Source organism: Amia ocellicauda, chromosome 9 (genome assembly GCF_036373705.1).
Source record: "Amia ocellicauda isolate fAmiCal2 chromosome 9, fAmiCal2.hap1, whole genome shotgun sequence".
NCBI classification, from domain to species: Eukaryota; Metazoa; Chordata; class Actinopteri; order Amiiformes; family Amiidae; genus Amia; species Amia ocellicauda.
This window is the reverse complement of record NC_089858.1, coordinates 13,491,388-13,508,952: the sequence shown is the minus strand read 5'-3', so window position 1 is coordinate 13,508,952 and position 17,565 is coordinate 13,491,388. Positions and strand designations below refer to the sequence as shown.

At 44.6% G+C, this 17,565-nt stretch overlaps 1 protein-coding gene across 4 annotated transcripts in view; it reads left to right on the top strand.

Annotated features, from left to right (window-relative positions):
- The window catches only part of LOC136758674 (histone-lysine N-methyltransferase EHMT1), a 42,638-nt gene that overhangs the window by 1,261 nt on the left and 23,812 nt on the right, over positions 1–17,565 (top strand). The window contains exon 1 of one of the 4 annotated variants that reach the window (XM_066713243.1): positions 2,823–2,878. The exons of 2 other annotated variants lie outside the window; for them this stretch is intronic. The gene's annotated coding sequence lies outside the window, so the exon portion shown is untranslated. Of the gene's footprint in view, positions 1–2,822; positions 2,879–12,234; positions 12,334–17,565 lie in introns of those variants that run through there. One more of the 4 variants, XM_066713242.1, reaches the window with a different exon arrangement.

Genomic DNA, 17,565 nt, shown 5'->3' with positions numbered 1-17,565 from the left:
TTACTGTCTGACATGCTCATGAGCTGGTGGTTGTGTGCCAAGGAAATCTCATGTTTTGGTGTATGGAGTTGTTGCGAGGATGCTGTCATTATCCTGCTTGATTGTGTTGCACCCATTATGGGAACAGATGCTTTATAAAGATACTTCTGATACACAATCAAGATGAACACAAGCACAATAAGTAACACACCAGGCTCTGGAGGTGGGATGCAGACGGGCAATCGGTTTCGCTGTCTGCAGTGCTCCTTGGAATCACTGGCTAGGGTTGGGAGTGTGTCTTGTTAATGGATTTTGGTCTACCAGGATGAGGGCAAAAAAGTCATGTGGCCCACTGTGAGTGCTGTACAACAGCCACAAGTCTTCGCTCAGCCTTTCCCATTTCAAATTGTGTATATTCTCATGCAATATTCTGTGGCTGACTTTTGTTTTATTATTATTATGTAAATAATATTATTATTATTATGTTTTGCGTGCAGTAGCTGTGGCCTTTCCCCTGCCGCAGTGGCTCTGGTCCATGACCCAATGTGTTACTTTTCTCTGGTATGGTGGACTGACTACAGCATGGGCCTTAGCTGCAGTGTGCAGCTTTGCCCAACAGAGGGAATCAAAGGGTTGTCTCGGACTCTTGTTTCCTTTCTTTCTGCTGCATTTCTACCCACAGTTCCATTGCCATTTCCTGTAACGCCACAGTGGAACCTGAAACGGGTTCTCATGTCTCCATTAAGGAGGAATGGAGAGTGAACCATAGAAAAATCTATATCTTGTGTTATATATCATTTTAAATAAAGATGGTATTACATTATGCATTGTTTTAAAGCATCACCTGCATATGTAGAACCATTTTTAAGTTTTGACTTCTGAATGGAGAGGAAAAAAATAAAGTAATGAGTCAGTTTTGGGATAGTTGTTTTATTTGAGAGCTTGTAATCAGGTTCCCTCTGTGATGGGAGATCCAACTCTCATTCTTCCTCAGTTCTCTCAAAGCAGCTTTGAAAGCCACAAGTGTACAAGGCCTGTCCTTTATATTTCAACAGGGACACCTGTTTGTCAGCGATGTCCACTGTCTTTACACGTGTCAAAAATCTCCATTAGTTACAAACAAGTTTGTGGACAGGAAGCCCCCTTTCTGAATAGCTTTTCTTATTTACATGGGCCTACCTCTTATGGGCACAATGGAAACGCCTGATCTTGAGTAATGAGAGGGTAAAGGAAGAGTAGCCGATTGAATACTTCACAGGTCGCATTGATTTTGAAACTTGGGAACGGACTGATCTCGATTAGTCATTCACCAGCCAGAGGGAAGGGTTGAGTTGCCTGATGGCATATTGAGCACTGAAAGGCTGGTATTTCAGTTCAGCCCTGTCAGCCTAGCATAACCCCTCTCATGTGGTCTGTATCTCAGCTCAACAGATGGGCCAGCCCAGGCAGCATATTTCTTGAGGTCTTAGTCAGGTGATGGGGTTCACGGCAGTCTCACTAAGCAAAGCAATGTTTTCATGCTTGAAGGAAAGCACCCTGGGTAATTCAGGCGAGAGATATGTCTTACAACTTATTGGTCTAGACCTGTTATTCCAGAATGGTCATGTATCAGCCTTTTTCTTGTTGTTCTTGGGAGGTGTTCGTTTTGTAAGGTGCACTTTGCCACCTGTCCTGAGGTGGCTTGGCTTGTTTTTATGGGTTTTGGATAATACTTTTTGGAGACCTGCAGGCTAAGGTAAGCAACTGTGCTGCTGTAAGTCTGACCGATGGGTGACTTTGCATAGTGAGAAGGCTTTGTTACAGAGATGTGTCAAGGCTGGTACAGCCTTGCTGGCACCTCTGAGGGGACTCATCCAGAGTCATGTCCTCCCCAGAGCTCCCTTTGCAGAAAAAATGTAATGTTGCTTAATATCTTACAGTAACAGGGATAATGTTGCCTTGCCCAGAAAGCTGTTATATATCTATTTAGTCTCCACTGTAACAGAGATGCTAATTCAAAACAAAATAAGTAAACACTATCAATTTTATGCATTATGTCAGTCTTTAAAAGCGGGAAGGGGGATCCCATAACTTCCATCCCTCAGTAGAAAGCAGCTGAGAGTTAACGCTGGGTTTCCAGTTGTGAAAAAGGGAGTTTCTGAACCTGTTGTGTTTGTCAAAGCTGAGGTGTTTTACTCAATTTGCATGCGTTACAAATCTTCTCTGAAGAGGTTCCTGTGACTGTGGAGAGTGCGCTGTTGATTTGTACAGCCATGCCGGTGATTTCCACGCTGCTATACCGCTGTTTGCTGTCTGTCTGTCTGTCTGGGGTAGCTCCATTCTGTCTGCTCTGGTTGAGACCCAGACGAAAAGTCTACCTTCTAAAGCTGATTAATTACTGCAGCAAATTTATTACAGTGAGTCGCAGCAGCTGCAACAAAGGGTTTGGGGCGGGTGAGGTGACAGGAGTGGCTCCTTTATTTGTTTTTGCTTTTTAGAAAAGGAAACCTTCACTTAACAAATTAAGAAACAGTTGTGTGTGTGTGTGTGGGGGGGGAGGGGACCACAAAAATATAAAAATATAAAAATTAAATGGGGTCATATTCATCCTTTATTGCCAAAGGGATGAGCCCCGGATCAACAGCCTCTGGAGAAGCCCAGGTCTGTGGCTGTGTGCAGTGGGTGTGTGAAGGTAGGCCCTGGGGTTTGGTTCACTTCCTCTTGACTAAGCTCGAGCTCCACGGGAGCCATGAAAATGTGCTCTCCCTGCAGCCTTTCAGAGCCAGGTCTGCACTGAGCATGCTCAGCACTGTCTGGGCTGCACCTTCCAGGGGCTGGTTTCGTGGGCAGAGCAGTGGAGTAGGCCTCAAGCCTTGAGGAACATTTTGTGAGGCTCAGAGACAGGCCTCTGAACTGAGAGGTATGGATTAGTGGGGGATGGGGGTCCTCACATGCATGACAATACAGATTGCTAGCTTGACAAGGGGATTGTTGCAGTTTGGCTCTTGCTATTGGTTTGTACATGTTTTTGTTTTGTTTTGTTTCTGTCCTGTGGCACAGCACAGTAACAGCAGTCTACTGTGCCTTGGGATCCTTTTGCTTCTGCATTTGAAGGACCCAAGTTGTTGTTTTGTGTGGCTGATGATTTATATATTTTTTAAGTTTTTTTTTAAATTTGCAAACATAATCTGTGTTTCTACACTGTGGCCTCAGTAGTCCACGTGGCAGCCAGATGGATCTCTTTGCATTTATTTTTCTTTATGGTTTAGTGCTGAGTTGTAGAGGAGTCTGTGTGGCCTGGTCTGGGTTCGATGCAGCTGAAGGAAGAAATGCACTGTTCTTGTGACAGATCAGGAAGTGTAGTGACTGACAAACGCTGATGGATACATGGCCTATTCTAGTATCTTGGGCTTTTCTGTTTTGCTCTTGTTGTTGGAGACAGAGATGTTCAGCTATTTGAAAACCAGGCACCAGGTTGTTATGGTTGTCTTATTTCACAGGAGTGCTGAGGAGTGGGTGCTGTTAGGACAGACCTGTCCTCGGCACTGAATCGTACTCTTCTGGGCAAAGTGTGTGGTTCTGGTTCTGCACTGAACTGGGAGTCTTCAGCCGAATTCCTTTAGGTGTGCTTTGAGTAAAAAGTCAACCTGCCAATACAAGTGTTTAGATGAAATACGGGCTGTGTTTATGTTTATTTTACTCAGAATGTACGTAAATGTGTGTTTACTTGCAGTGTGGGGAGGTGGTGTTTTATCATTGTGGGCCTTTATCCCCAGCCTACCTGCATGCCTCCCTCCTGTGCTTATGTAATATTAATCAATCAATCAATCAATAAATCTATATTTTAAGTGTTATAGCACCATTCCCCATGGAACTGCTTGGATCGCTTTACAAGATCAGTGTGACAAGTCAAGGTACACGTGTAGTACAGCACACAGACCATAATATGCAAGGGATAGTCTGCTAGGTACAGCCTGTTATTATTTTAAAAGGTACCATGATGACCAGCTTGTGTTACGGTATGTGGACAATACCATATAGTCTTCCCAGCTCTGGCGTGGAGGGCCCGCCAGACTGCTTTGGCCAGCGGCTCTAATTGATCAGAGTACTGCATCGTATTGTTCATGTCATAGTCTGTGGAATATCAAGTTTTGAGGTGAATTATTAAGGTGAATCATAATAATGAAGGTGGTGCAAGTGAGCACATGCTGTGTGGCCAGTCTTTCCGGGGTGAGGCTGGCGGATGTGCCGTGGCCTGTTTCTCCCAGGTGAGGTGTCCTGTATCTCTGGGTCTGCTTTATTTTATTCTGTCTCGTTTTTCCTCTCCAGGCCACTATTGGAGAGGTAGGTTTTGACATTTCTGCCAGTATAGTACAAATAGATTTTTATTTACACTTTCTATTTTTATTTTTCACTGGCGAGAAGAGTTTGCCGACACTGGCTGTGCCGCATGTTTGGAATATTAGCTTCTGGGCTGTGGTACATTTTCCTTCGTTGTGCTGAATGTTTTATTTTTTTATTTTTTGCCTTTTTACAATCTGCTTCCGATGAAGGGTGAATGCCAGGCATCGCTGCTCAGTCCACTGGTCTGTGTATCTAATGGCAGAGACGGGGGAGAATAGCACTGTCTTGCACTACTGCAGGTCAGTCCCTACAGAGCCAGACTTTTTTTTGGCTGGCCCTCCAGGCAGGGGCCGATGTGCTGCTGTAGGTTCAAAAATGCCCTTTTGTGTATGAAGGCTGACTGTCGTGGGTGCAACGGTGTGGAGACGCTCTGTCCTCACTAGCATCCTGTGATGGTGAATTTAAACCATGAGAGATCCAGCACATTGATGGATTGACACCTGGTTATGGTAAGATTGTGAAATGGGATTTACAGTGTGGGCAGCAAAGTTTATTGATTTAATAGTATTGACTTGCTTTTTTTTAGATAGATCAAATGAGTGTAAGTCTAGCAGGGCAGCATTCTCAGCTGAAAAACAACAAGTGTGTGTGTGTGTGTGTGTGTATATATATATATATATATATATATATATATATATATATATATATATATATATATATATATATATATGAGTGAGGTAATGTGATGGAGTGCTGCCCAGGGATCTCTCACACACCAGCGGAGGGGGAAGTGAGGCCTCCCCAGGGACAGTCCTTCTTGCGGGCCCCTGTGCAGCTGTGGCCCATTAGCGCGTTTAAACTGGACGGCCGCTCTGACGGAGCTGGCCATCCATCACAGCCCTGAGGTGGAGGTGGGCAGAGTGTGCTGGAGGGGTGCTCTGCTCAGCTGGAACAGTGCAGACAGTGTACAAATGCAACTTTTTTCCATTTTGGCAGGAAATGTCTTGAGCATAGTTTTTTTTTTGGGGGGGGGAGTGTTATTCTGTAATGTGGCCTGCTGTTTGATAATTTGTCATATAAATTATATAAATTCCTATTTTTTTTGTTATTAATTTAATATCCATTTATTTAGATCTGATTTTATGTTTAGTAACAGGTTGCAGACATGAGAGATGCTCTGGCTGTCTTGCTTGTTTTAGCATCAAGCTATTTCATGTGTAATAGTGTGCTATTCACATCAGGCATTTCACCCAGTCGGCCTACCTTCGGGTTTATTACCTTGCATAGCAGAGGAGCATGCACTATTGCAAATGCAGCACTGATGTTGCCCCAGTTGCTGAGCAGGCTGCACCTCCCAGTCAAAATACTAAATCCACAGATTATTTTTAGCTGGAGATGTGAAAGACATTTATTTTTATTTTTTTATACCAGTCCCTGTGATGAGAGCTTTTTTCTTCTCTTTTTTCTTAGAGAGAGAGGGAGGGAGGGAGAGAGAGAGATGGGGAATTTTCACAGTTAGAGAGTCTACCCAGCTCTGCAGAAGAAGGCTCTTGTTTAGTGATACTGTTGGCTTTGCAGTTACTGCACGGCGTGACCTCAATCTGTGTGTGTGTGCGCGCAAGGCTGGGGGGGCTCAGATTGTCTGTACCGTGCAGTTTATGCATGGCGCACAGTTAAGGAAAGCATCTTAATAGACCTATCGAAATGCATGTTTCTCAGCTGTGAGTTTGTTTCATGGCTATGTGTGTTAAGAAACCGCAGTCAGCCCCCACATGGCTCTCCTGCAGTGCAGCCTTCCACCAGACCTGAGGATTCACAGCTGAAAAACAACAATAACAAACACACAGTTCATTCTGTAGCTGTTTTCTACACATCTCCTTCCCTGTCCATACCTGCAGCTGCTGGGGTTGCAGTTAGCACTCGGGGCCTGTCATTTCTCTGGCATTTCCCCGGGTGAAGACTGTATCGTTGTGCAGGAGTTGCTGGTGTGTGTCAGTGTTGTCTTCTAGTTCTAGAGAACGCTACAGCAATGACCCTCTGGTTGTACTCTTGTATAATTGGACTGTTTTGGGAAGTGGAGCAAAAGGCTTTTGGTAAATCCACCATTAAACTGATTTTAATGTTGTCTGTATTGTCTACGGCATAGATTCAAAATGTATTCTTGGCCGATATCCTCTCTAGTGATGTTTCAACTGTTTGCAGACCTGCTCACTGGGGAACTCGTTTCTTTGTTTTTGTTTGATTTCCCCCCCCCCATACAGCTTCTGACGAGCACATGGCGAGAGAGGAGGGTCAGATTGCAAGTTACATTAGCTCTTGAGTGAGAGCAACGCAGTGAATGTCTGTCAGACACTCAGGGGGGCGAAAGAGGAAAACAAGACCATAAGACCAGTTAGCTTACACGTGTAATTACCATCAGGTGTAGAGGATGAATAAGTGAAAAGTACAATAATGATATTTAATATGGCGAAGGCAGACCAGAAACCATGAGTGTAATTTGAATAGTGGAGACAAGTCTGTTGCCAGGTTGAGCCTGTAGATAAAATTAATGCGGTTATTCAAATGAGTGAGTGACTTTATTTTACAGCCTGTATTTGCACTTCCTTTAGCAAAAGTGCTCTGCAAATTTGTGAGGGGCAGTGTATTAAAAAAACAACTGATTTGAATCTGATTGAGGAGCCCTCTGCAATATGCGATCTGAGTAGCAAATTACTTTTTAATTTGTTTACAATATTGTAAAGGGTTTCTTTAACCGTGGAGAGTGCCCCAGTTCTGTGAGGTGGACTGACTGACTTAGTTTTTGCCTTTGAAAAGATGAAAAAAGTTTTCAGCAAATTGAAGATAGACACAAAACCCACCCGTTTGAAGTGTCCTGGGTTTTAGATCTTCCTTACGAGTCTGTTTTGCTTTCAAAAAGAAGAGCTGGGAAGACCAAATGCATCCCAAACCCCATCTTTATTTTCTTCTGGAGAGAGGGAGGGAGAGTGAGAGAGATGGGGAGACCCACCCCACCAACACATACACTTTGGTTTCCTATTTTCTTTTGCTTTCCTCCCAGAACATCCTTAATTATTGTCGTATCCAGAACTAAACAAAGACGGGCCCTTCTCTGTCAGGAACGCAGGCCAGCCCGGGGGTCATGAGCACATTCGCGTATTGGAGGGCAGCCGTAGAAAAGGCCAGGAGTCCTAACCGAAACGAACGATGCGCGAGTCTTGATTGTCCATTGGCTCAGATCGGAGCAGCTTCCCTTTGACTGGAACAGTCCCTTCATCAGACTGATTGATGAATTGACTTAACTGGCTGCTATTGTCTTGGGTGATGCAAAGACAAGGCTGAATTAGAAAGAATAAAAAAAAAAAAAAAAAATGCTAGCTGAGAAGCACACGTGTAACTCTGTCTCCAGGTGGAGATGCAGACACTGGCCCTGTGGATCGCTGGCTGTGATGACGGTCTCCATTGTTCATGCAAGAATCCCTTCTATGAAATGGCTGCACTTCTTATTTTTTTCTCTCCACCCCCCACCCCCCCCTCTCCCAAGTACAGCAGAGCTTGTACTGAGCATGCCCAGTGCTGTGTCAGATTCCACAGAGAGATCAGTCATGTGACCAGAGCAGGGACTGTGCATGTGTGGGAAGCTGGAAGGAAGAAGTGTGGAGCTCCTCTCTCCCTCCCCTCCCTCTCTCTCTCTTTCTCTCTGTCCATCCATCTGTCCATCTATGGAAATCTACAGTTTATAGCAGGTACTGCCAAGTTGCTGGATGGAAACTTAATTAAGAGGAAGGGTTGGATTTGTTTATTTTTTGTCTTCCTTGTTTGTGTTGTCTTTATAGAGGTTTACTCCACAAATTGGACCTTTGTGTCTGCGTTTGAAGCCCGGCCTTGTCTTGACTTTCTTTTTTATTTTCATCTTTGATGGTTTTCACCGCTTTCCATTGTAACCTCTTTTCCGGTACAACACGAGGAACCGGCACGGAGCCCCGTACTACCTTCTTTTTACTACTTCTTCTTCAAGAATTGCTCTCCAGGGGTGAAGTACATCTGCCTTCTTCCAACTCTTTAATGAGAACAGTGACCTGCAGGCCGGGGTCACAGGGCTGGTCGGGCTGGCCTGTACTCGAGCTCTCCAGAGCGTTGTCCTGTTTTTCCCACCAAGCAGGTCTCTTTGATGATCCAAGCAGTGTGAAGGTCTGGACTCTCCTCCTCCGACACCCTGGCTGTGCTGTCCACTCTCTCTGTTCGCTGCCATTGAGCAGCTGACAGCGCTGATGTTTATTGTTGCTGATCCACTTGACATCCTTTCTTTATTTATTTGAATCGTGATTATTTGAACTTTTAAATAATCTTTGACTTGGTCTGTTTTGTTTGGATGCTGTAGGGTCATTTGGAAAGGTGCATCTTAGCAGCCTGTCTCTTATCTTTAAAGCTATCCATTATTGCTTTTTATTTATAGATTTATGTATAGATTGATTTGTTTATTCTAAATACTACTACTTTTAACTAGGTGCAGTTTGTCAACACAGGCTATGTGATGTTGGCTTGTTTTGCAATTGGACGACTGTGAGTTTGAGCTGTACTTTCTGGTCATTGATTCCTCAAATGTAGTTCAGGTAACCATATCTTAAGAAGGGGTCCGGAAAGGTCAATGTGCCTTCTAATAAGCCACTGAACACCTGAGTATTGGGGACTTGCCCCTTTTAAGATCCCTCCTTTAAAAAAATTATTCCCTTTTTCTCAAGGGAAGAGGCTTTTTAAAAGGACCTTCTGGGTTGTTTAGACACCAGGTCTGTAATACAAGTCAGTGGGACTTGGTCCAGTGGTCATTGCACTGGCCTCTGTTGGCATGACAGTTGAAGCAGATATCAGGTTGGATGGTAAACTATCCTACAGTTTGAAAATCTTCATGTTAGAAGATATTTAATGGGGGCTCCGGGAGGTTTTTGCAGGGGACTTTTCCTTCTAGGAGAGGTATTGGATCTGGAATGACTCCTCTGATGGGGTTCTCTGAAGGTGGGCTTTTTTACGAATCGCAAGTGGTTTGACTTCGGCATTGCTTGGTGAGAACCCTGTCCTGCAACTGTAGGATCCTTGAGAGGAGGCCAAAACGCGTGCCTTAGAACGCGTGGCGTTTTCAAACTTGTATTAAACAAAATGAAACTAACCGGCAGTAACTGGGAGAAGACGAGGAAGAGCCATAGTAGCAACTGTCCTCGTGTGTTTGAGTTGTGAGTTACGGCTGTGAATGAGAGTCACTGTTTGTTCCTGAAGGGTGTGGGTTCAATTTCTGGGAAAACGTTATTTTCTCTTTCTCTCTTACACTCCCTCTCTGACCCCCTCCTCTCCTCTTTCACTCTCCTGCTATCTACCCCCCCTGTCTCTTTCACTCTCCCATCCCCCTCTCTCTTTCACTCTCTGCCTCCCCCCTCTATGCGTAGTGGAAATTAACTTGATTCCTGTCCAGATGACATAATAGTGGATCCTTCTCTCTGCATGTGTATATATATTTATTTTTTAGAAATAAATAAATGTAAAGCTCTTTAAAGCATCATGCTCTCTAGATTGGCAGTCGAGAGCAGTGAAGGTGTGTGTTGGGGGGGCAGTAGGAGAGCCTGGTGTTTATCTGAGTCAGTCGTCTGCCGGTGGTACAAAGCTCTTTCTTCCTCCTTACTACTTCTGCCTGCCAATTACTGGTGCTACAAAATGGCTGAAAGACTCTACTGAGCATGCTCCAAACTGCTGCTAGTACTGTACTGGGCTCTACCTTGTTGAGCATGATTTTTTTGTTTGTTAGCTAGTCAGTGAATGACTGTGTGCGAGAGCCAAGTATCTTGTGTCACGGTCCTTTTGTAGATTCAATCGACAGCACTAGCAAATGCAGGTCGGCTGTCATGAGATTTTAGGTATAGAGGAGGATTTTTTTGCATTCCTGTTTCGGGTGTCTTTAATGTATTCTTCCTTTAGTTTTTATTTTATCTTGTAGAGGGTAAAGTTTCGAGTCAAACGCCATGTGCTGAGAATGAACTGAAAAGTACCTTGTCTAGCTACAGGAACATCATTATTTAATTAATTTTTCCTGCCGTGTAAAGAGGACCTGAGCCCGTGCAGGTACGCTGTTACAGTTACCCAACAGAGAGACTATTTTAGTCATCCAGAGGTCAGGTCTAAGCTTAATTACCATATCGGTCCCAAGCTTTAAACTCTCATGGTGGGCCCCGATGCCCCCGGCTGTGTGTCTCATCTCATGCCTCAGAGTTGGGTCAGAGAGGATTTGTGTGTGATAAAGGGCTACTTCTCCATTCCTGCCAATACCCTGGAGTCTGTAATGGTTTCTTCTGTATTCAGAATGTCTGTATATCTGTTTGATCCCCACCCCCCCCCAGAACAAGAAAAAGTACCACTGGGCTGTTGCACAATTAGATTTGGTTAACAACCCAAGCTGCGCTATTTCTTGCGACTCAGTGTATAACAGGTGCAGAGAGCAAGGCAAGAAAGGTAGAGCTCGTTAAAGTCTCCAATTATCTGAGGTATTTTTTATTTTTTTTATTCCCCCTGAACCGTTCCCGTTTCTTGACAGTACACACGCTTCCCCATGCAGATTTTTAATAGAAGCCTTGGCCTGTGGTGAAAAATTATTTGGAAAATAGGCTATACAAGGTCAGAGTACAGCTGGTGGACCTTTAGTGGTCTTAAATTGGGGACAGAGAAATAGTTTAATATAGTAAAAATATAGTTTAGAGAACATTACAAGTACAAGGCAATTTATTCTGTGATGTTATATGAAGACGGTCCTTGTTTATTGCTCCATTGTGCGCATTTCAGCTTCGCTTCTACAAGCCAGCCATGCGGGGCCTGATGTTTTATAACCGTGAAGCAAGTGCAAGACATTTTGCTAATTCAAGATGGGATTATGTTTGGCTTTATATTTTAAGAAATGCAGAAATAAGCTAAAAGGTTTTTGTGCATGTTCCCCTCCCCCCTCCATCCTTTAAACACACATACTTTTTCCTCCTCATACAATGGCAAAACCTGTGCTGTTGTAACTAGAATAATACCCTCACGAATGAAAATCAGTGGATGGCCAGGTCATATGCAAGCAGATGCAAGCAATACAATGCTCAGTGACCCAACTGTAAAGGTGTGCTTCACAGTTGGACTGTACTTTGTCCTTAACAACCACAGATAAAAGATAAATAGATGCTGTCTGTGTTTAATGGGCAGGGGGAGGGGATAACAAGTATATTTAGGAGCCTTCATAACTCGTACTGTAACTTGCGTGATGAAGATTTTTTGCCTCTGTGAGATTGAGGAAGCTGGAGTTGGTTTTCCCCTGTATGAGAAGCAGGTGGCCGTCAGAGAGCTACAGCCACTGGACAGAACTGTAGTGTGGTAGAGAAGAGGATGGACAGGGCATGTCCAGGGCAAGTTGCAGCCCTGGCGCAGCCCGGGACTGGGATCGCAAACTCAATCCTGCAGGGTGCGTAGTATGTGGCATCTCCTGGCCTTCGCCCCGATGAACCCAGCCATGTCCCAGTGACTATACTGGCCCGATTAATCCGCTTTAAGTAGATGAACTAACTACTTCTCTTTAAAAAACTAAACCAAAAATATAGCTGTAAAATTATGTTCTAGGCAGTGCCACCTCGAACCTAATATATATTAAAAAAAAAAAAAAGTATATAATAATATCTATATATAGGCATTCTCCTTGAGTCCTTTCATTGATTTGACAAGGCAGGGTTGAGCAGCTCTGGACCTGGGGTCTGATCCCTTATGGTTCCCCTCATGTCCAGTGCCTCCTGAAATGGCTGCACATGTTCAACACAGCTCTTGAAAAAAGGCTCTGAAGCTGCGAACCTCACTGAGCATGCTCGCTCTGACTGTGCAAAGGAACCAACAGAGGGAGCAGCTGGGTCACATGACCGGAGTTGAGCGTGCATGTGGGGAGGAGGAAGGGAAGAGGAACAATCTGCTCAAGCCTCGCTCTCTCCCTCCCTCGCTCTCTCTTCAATGGAAGCCATCGTAAGGAAGCAGGTACGACGCAGCCTGGCAGAGTGAATCAGTCAGGAAGACAGGACCTGATCTGCCTTGTGTGGTTTTGTGTTTTGCTTTTGGGTGCTACCAGGCCTTTCTGAGGTTGTTTCTTTTGAGGCGCCTGACTTTTTATTTTTTATATTTTTTATATAGGGTTGTTGTTGATTGCCAAATCCTGTTTTATTTGATATATTTCAGATTAAGTTAATCCATCAAAGGTTGTTTTTCTATATATATTTAAAAAAAAAAAAAAAAAAAAAAAAAAAAAAAAAGATGATGATGATGCTCCTTTTTGGTATCATGACTAACTTCAGGCAGCCATGAGAGTCAGGGGACTCTTTGGGCATCAACAGAGTACCTAACAGCAAGATGTATTAATAATAGTATATTATTATTATTATTATTATTATTATTTGCAGTAGAATCATCATTATTATGAATAAATACAAAACGAAGGATTGGACAACTTGAAATTCCACACTTATTTTAGGCACTTGTTCCTGCAGAAATGCCTTGGCTTTGGCTCAGGAGCTCTGGGCCCATCTGAGAGGTTAGTACGAAGCCCTGGCTGTGGAATTGCTCTTTTAGGATGTGTTGCAAAAAAGGAAGAGTGAAATAGGACCGTGGTCATTTCTTTTTACATCACAAGCGCATTGCAGCCGCAGCGCAGGATAAAATCTCTTGCTGTCGTTTCACATGCTACCACAAAAGACTGGGAAGAACAAGCCCTGGATTTGGTGTCAACTGGGTAGATGTCTTCAGGCAGCTGAGTTTAACTTCCTGTCTGTTGGTATGACCTTCAACGTGGCACCTCGACTGCTTCCTGGCAATTTGCGACTATTGTGGGCCTGTTGGTATCAAAAAAATAAAAAACACGGACAACAAAAAAGTATTTACACTTTATATTCTTTTTTTTTTTTTAATGTTGATTGTGAGGACTCCAGCCTGTGCAGTTTCTGTCCTTTGGGCCTTTCTCCAACACCAGAATGGGCTCTTCACTGTGTGTGAATTCCACAGAGGGTGGTGCATCTGGACTTAGCAGGGAGACCCCAGAGACGCACTTCAACAGGAGACCGTGAACAGGGGTGCTCAGTGCTAGCTGTTGCAAGTTTTAGTTCGTGTTTTTTTTTGGAGTGGCACAAGGGGGAGCTTTCCTTTCACTAAGGAGATCAACTTGGAGAGACGTGAATGACATGCAGAGGTTTGGTGCTGGTGGGGGGGCAGGATGCATGACAGAAGACTTTGTGACAAGATCTAGGAGGTGGGAAAAGGATACAAACATAAGGTAGTCTTGGGGTCCTTGTGCAGTCCGTCCGCGTGGGTGGGGCTCTGAATGAGCACGAGGCTGACCCGAGATATTGAAGCACCCTGCAAGAGCCAGGCTTGGTTACAATTCACAAAGGTCATGAGATCTGCAGAGATTTTTCAGAAATCGGGATGGGGGGGACTAGTCTTTAATCTGCAGTTTCTTTGCTTATCTGTGGCCAGGGACATCCCCTTCAAGACTGCTGTTTCCTTGTTTTTTTTTAAAGTTTAAGAATTTCGGGGCTTTTATTAAATGGACTTGAAATCTCCAAACTGTTTACAATTGTGATTAATCAGCAGAGGGCCCCAGGACCAGGGCTAGGAGCCCCTGGTGTAGCAAACAAGAGACCAGTGCCACAGCCGCTGGCTCCTGTGCTGGGTGTGAGTCCTGTGACCTGCGAGTGTCTGTGTGGCTTGTCCATTGACAGCATGAACAGCTTTGAGCTTTGAAGATGAATACAGCCGCTCTCAGCAAGGTGAGATGAGCTGAGTGTGCACACTTGGAGGAGCAATTGCCTAGTTTTTTGGCATGTCTTATTTTATTTTAAATGATATTTTCCCTGGTTCTCCTCTCTGCTGAAGGGAGATTGTCGGTTTCCCATCTCTGGAGGTGATGGTAGTGGGGAGGGTAATCCCATTGTTCTGCAGCTCACCTTCTGAGCGGTCATCGGCATTCCCGTTGTGGAAAGCGTGCTGTTCTGCAGCTGATTGATGCTCCTGTCAGGAAGCCGGTCGTTTTAAGAAGCCTTCCTGACAGGATTGTGAAAGATGAGAGGTAAAGGTGTGCACACAGAGAGAGACGTTCACACACACACACACACACACACACACACACACACACACACAGAGGAAAATATGCTTCTGCTGTAAGACGATAAACAGGAACCTAATGCATCCCTAATCTGTGGTCAGTGAGCCCAGGAGCCTTCAGTAGGGACTGGTATTTGATCAGCAGCATTCAATTATATAAGAAGGCATCTCTCTTTCTCGTCTTTTTTTCACCCACAGAATAATGTAAAGCAGTTATTGGATTAATGGATTAGCTGAATGTGGATGGTTTTCTGATAATCTACAAAAACATTTTTGATTATTGATATATATGTATGTATTGATTTTTCAAATGTATTTTGTTTGTTGGTTATTTGCTGTCATTTCCACTGGGCTTTTCAGTTCTGAGGAGGGAGGAGAGGCTGTGGCCTAGTCCTCATGTTTCCTGGTTGTGTGGCTGTAGGGGAGCAGTACAGCATGGTGCAACGCCCGTTAAGTCCCTGCCATTCACTGTTCAGGCCATAATGCGTAAGAGAGGTATGATGGCAAGGGGTTTGACTTCATAAGCAGTAAAGGACCCTGTTTAGTTTTAGTGGGCCTTTGCAGTTGCATTAGGCCTCTGTGAAGCCTTTGGAAATATACTATCGTCTTTTTCGAGGGGGGTTTTGGTAGTCTTCCATCAGGTATAAACTGAAGGTGCACTGGTTCTCTACATGAGAGGGAATTGTGTTTGGAACAGCTGGGCATAGTGTGATTAGGCAAAGCTCTTCCCCTTGGCATGAGCCTAGAGCCCAGGACTGCCTTGGATGGACCGAGCTTGGTCTGCAGTGCCGCAGTCTTCCCCTTTGCTTGAGCGAGATGGTGTCTTACAGTTGAGGTGGTCGGGGATGGGAATGGTGCACTTCCTTGTAGCAAAGGTCTCGTGTCTCTTTGGGGGTACCTCATTGCAGTGCAGAACACGCCCCTTACTCCATGGCTGTTTTTCTCAGCCACTTGCACAAGTCCCTACTTCTGAAATTTCAAGTGTTTGCAAGACCAAGGGCTTTCTAAGCTTGGCAGTCGATGATGAAATCTAGTCTGCAGCCAGAGGACTATAGGAACTTGAAGTCTTAACAGGCAAAATCTTTCAGGGGGAGTCGCCTACTCTGGTAATAATTAGTTGCAACGGATACCTTGTCTTTAGGGTGAATGCAAAACGTCCCTCCTGTTCTAATGCACCAGGCTGTGTGTGCTGACAGGATGCAGTATGAGCTGGGGGCCTGGCAACTCCTTGCTGAAATGTGTGATTGTGAGTCTTAATATAAGATGGAAGTAAATGAATACATGAAATGCATAACACTGGTTTAAGAGAAAAAACAGGATGCTATTTGGCAATGAAACATTTCACTCCCAAGGTGAGTTGGCTTGGCTCTAATATTCGTGTGCGTTGGTTTGTGTGTTTGTATGTCTGTGTGGAGTCGAAGGTTGCAGCCCCGCGGGGCATTAAGGCAGGCAGTGGGAAAACCCCCTGCCAGTCCTGCGAGGTGCCAGCCTTGGCCACTTGCTAACGAGGACAGTCCGGGGTGTGTGTCTCCAAGCCTCCCAACAGGTGTGTGATTATAGAGCGCTGTGTTTCGTTCCAAAAGCGCATGCTCTCTTTCTCTCTCAGGGGAAAAATAAAAGTCCAAAGATTTTTATCTGGGTGGGGGGGAAACCTGGAGTGTGCTACTACACCCCCACCGTGGGATCAGACATTGTCCTCATTGTATCGCACCATTATTTACTCACCAGCCAGCCTAGTCAGTGGCCATGTGCCCAGGTACTCCACAGAGCAGAGGGTCACATCTTAATAATTAGAAATGGGTCAGATCTGTCATGGGGCTGCAACACTACTGCTGCCCCTCATCACAACCAGGCCTCCCCGACCACTGCTTTGAATAATGTATTATGTTTTAGCTGCTTTCGGGAAGAGCTCCTCCTTCACAGACTGTGTGTACTGAACGATCACAACTTCTTCAAACTACTACAGTAGATACTGTGGTCAGATCAGACCCTGGTGTTCAAGTCAGTAGCGGCTTCCTTTATAAGCCATAAAGCAGCAGTTTTTCCTACACAGAGATTGTGTTGTCATTGTCTGCCAGTCACACCTAGTTTGGCACCTCAAACTTTTTTTTTTTTTTTTTTTTTTTTTTTTTTTACACGTGGCAGCCGGCATTTTGGATCTGATCAAGTCCTGCATCTTGAACTGGTTTCACTAGAGTTGCCAGCTGAAGTACTTGTTTATGGGGCTTATGTAACAGGTTCCACTTGTCAGTGGTTTTTGGCACTGTGAAGAGTGAGGGATGGCAGTAGCTTTAGTTTTGTTTTGTGTTTAGGAGCACTAAGGTACAGAGGTCATGAAGATGCAACATATTTCCCAATCTGATCACCATAAGAAGACTGGTGATCAGCATTGCAAATATCCATGACCTCTCAAAATAGCTCTTGCAGTGACTGTTCTGGCAGTCGGAAATAGCCCCTTTAATTATAAAGAGCTGAAACAGACCCAGTCTGAGAGATCCTGAATCTCCAGGGAGAAGGTTGTTCAGACAGGATAACAGCTCCACTGCCCTTTTCTTATAGACAAACTTGTTGTAGGTTGAACGGTGCAGCAGTGTTACAGCAGACCTGCTGGCCAGTCATGATACCAAGAACGGATTGAAATTAATGAAAAATATGTATATAGATATTGTTAGATGTAAAGACGAATTTGCTTCCGGTAGCCCATCAGCATGCATTGCAGTTGTTGTTGTTGCTGTTGTTGTTTTTGTTGATGACAGTCTTGCAACAGGAAATTGTGGTTCACTAAGGTGATTACTCTCTACAACACTCTGGTGTCAATTACCTCTCCTATTCTAATCTGACCTGGAAATTTGCAATGGGTCAAAACTGGAGTTGTGGCGTCTCTGTTTTAACCCCCCGATTCAATGTCCCAGCCCTCCCTTCCCCCACTCCGGTAAAATAAGCCGCCTGCCTGTTGTGTCTGTAAACAATCTGGTTACGAAATGGCTGTCCTGCAGAGAGACAGCCCTTGCTGCACTGAGCATGCTCCGCAGCCTGCAGGAGGAGGGGCAGGGCTGCTCAGGAGCTGGCCTGTGCAGAGCAGTTTGTGGTTAAGGGAGCCATGTTCTTGTCTCATTG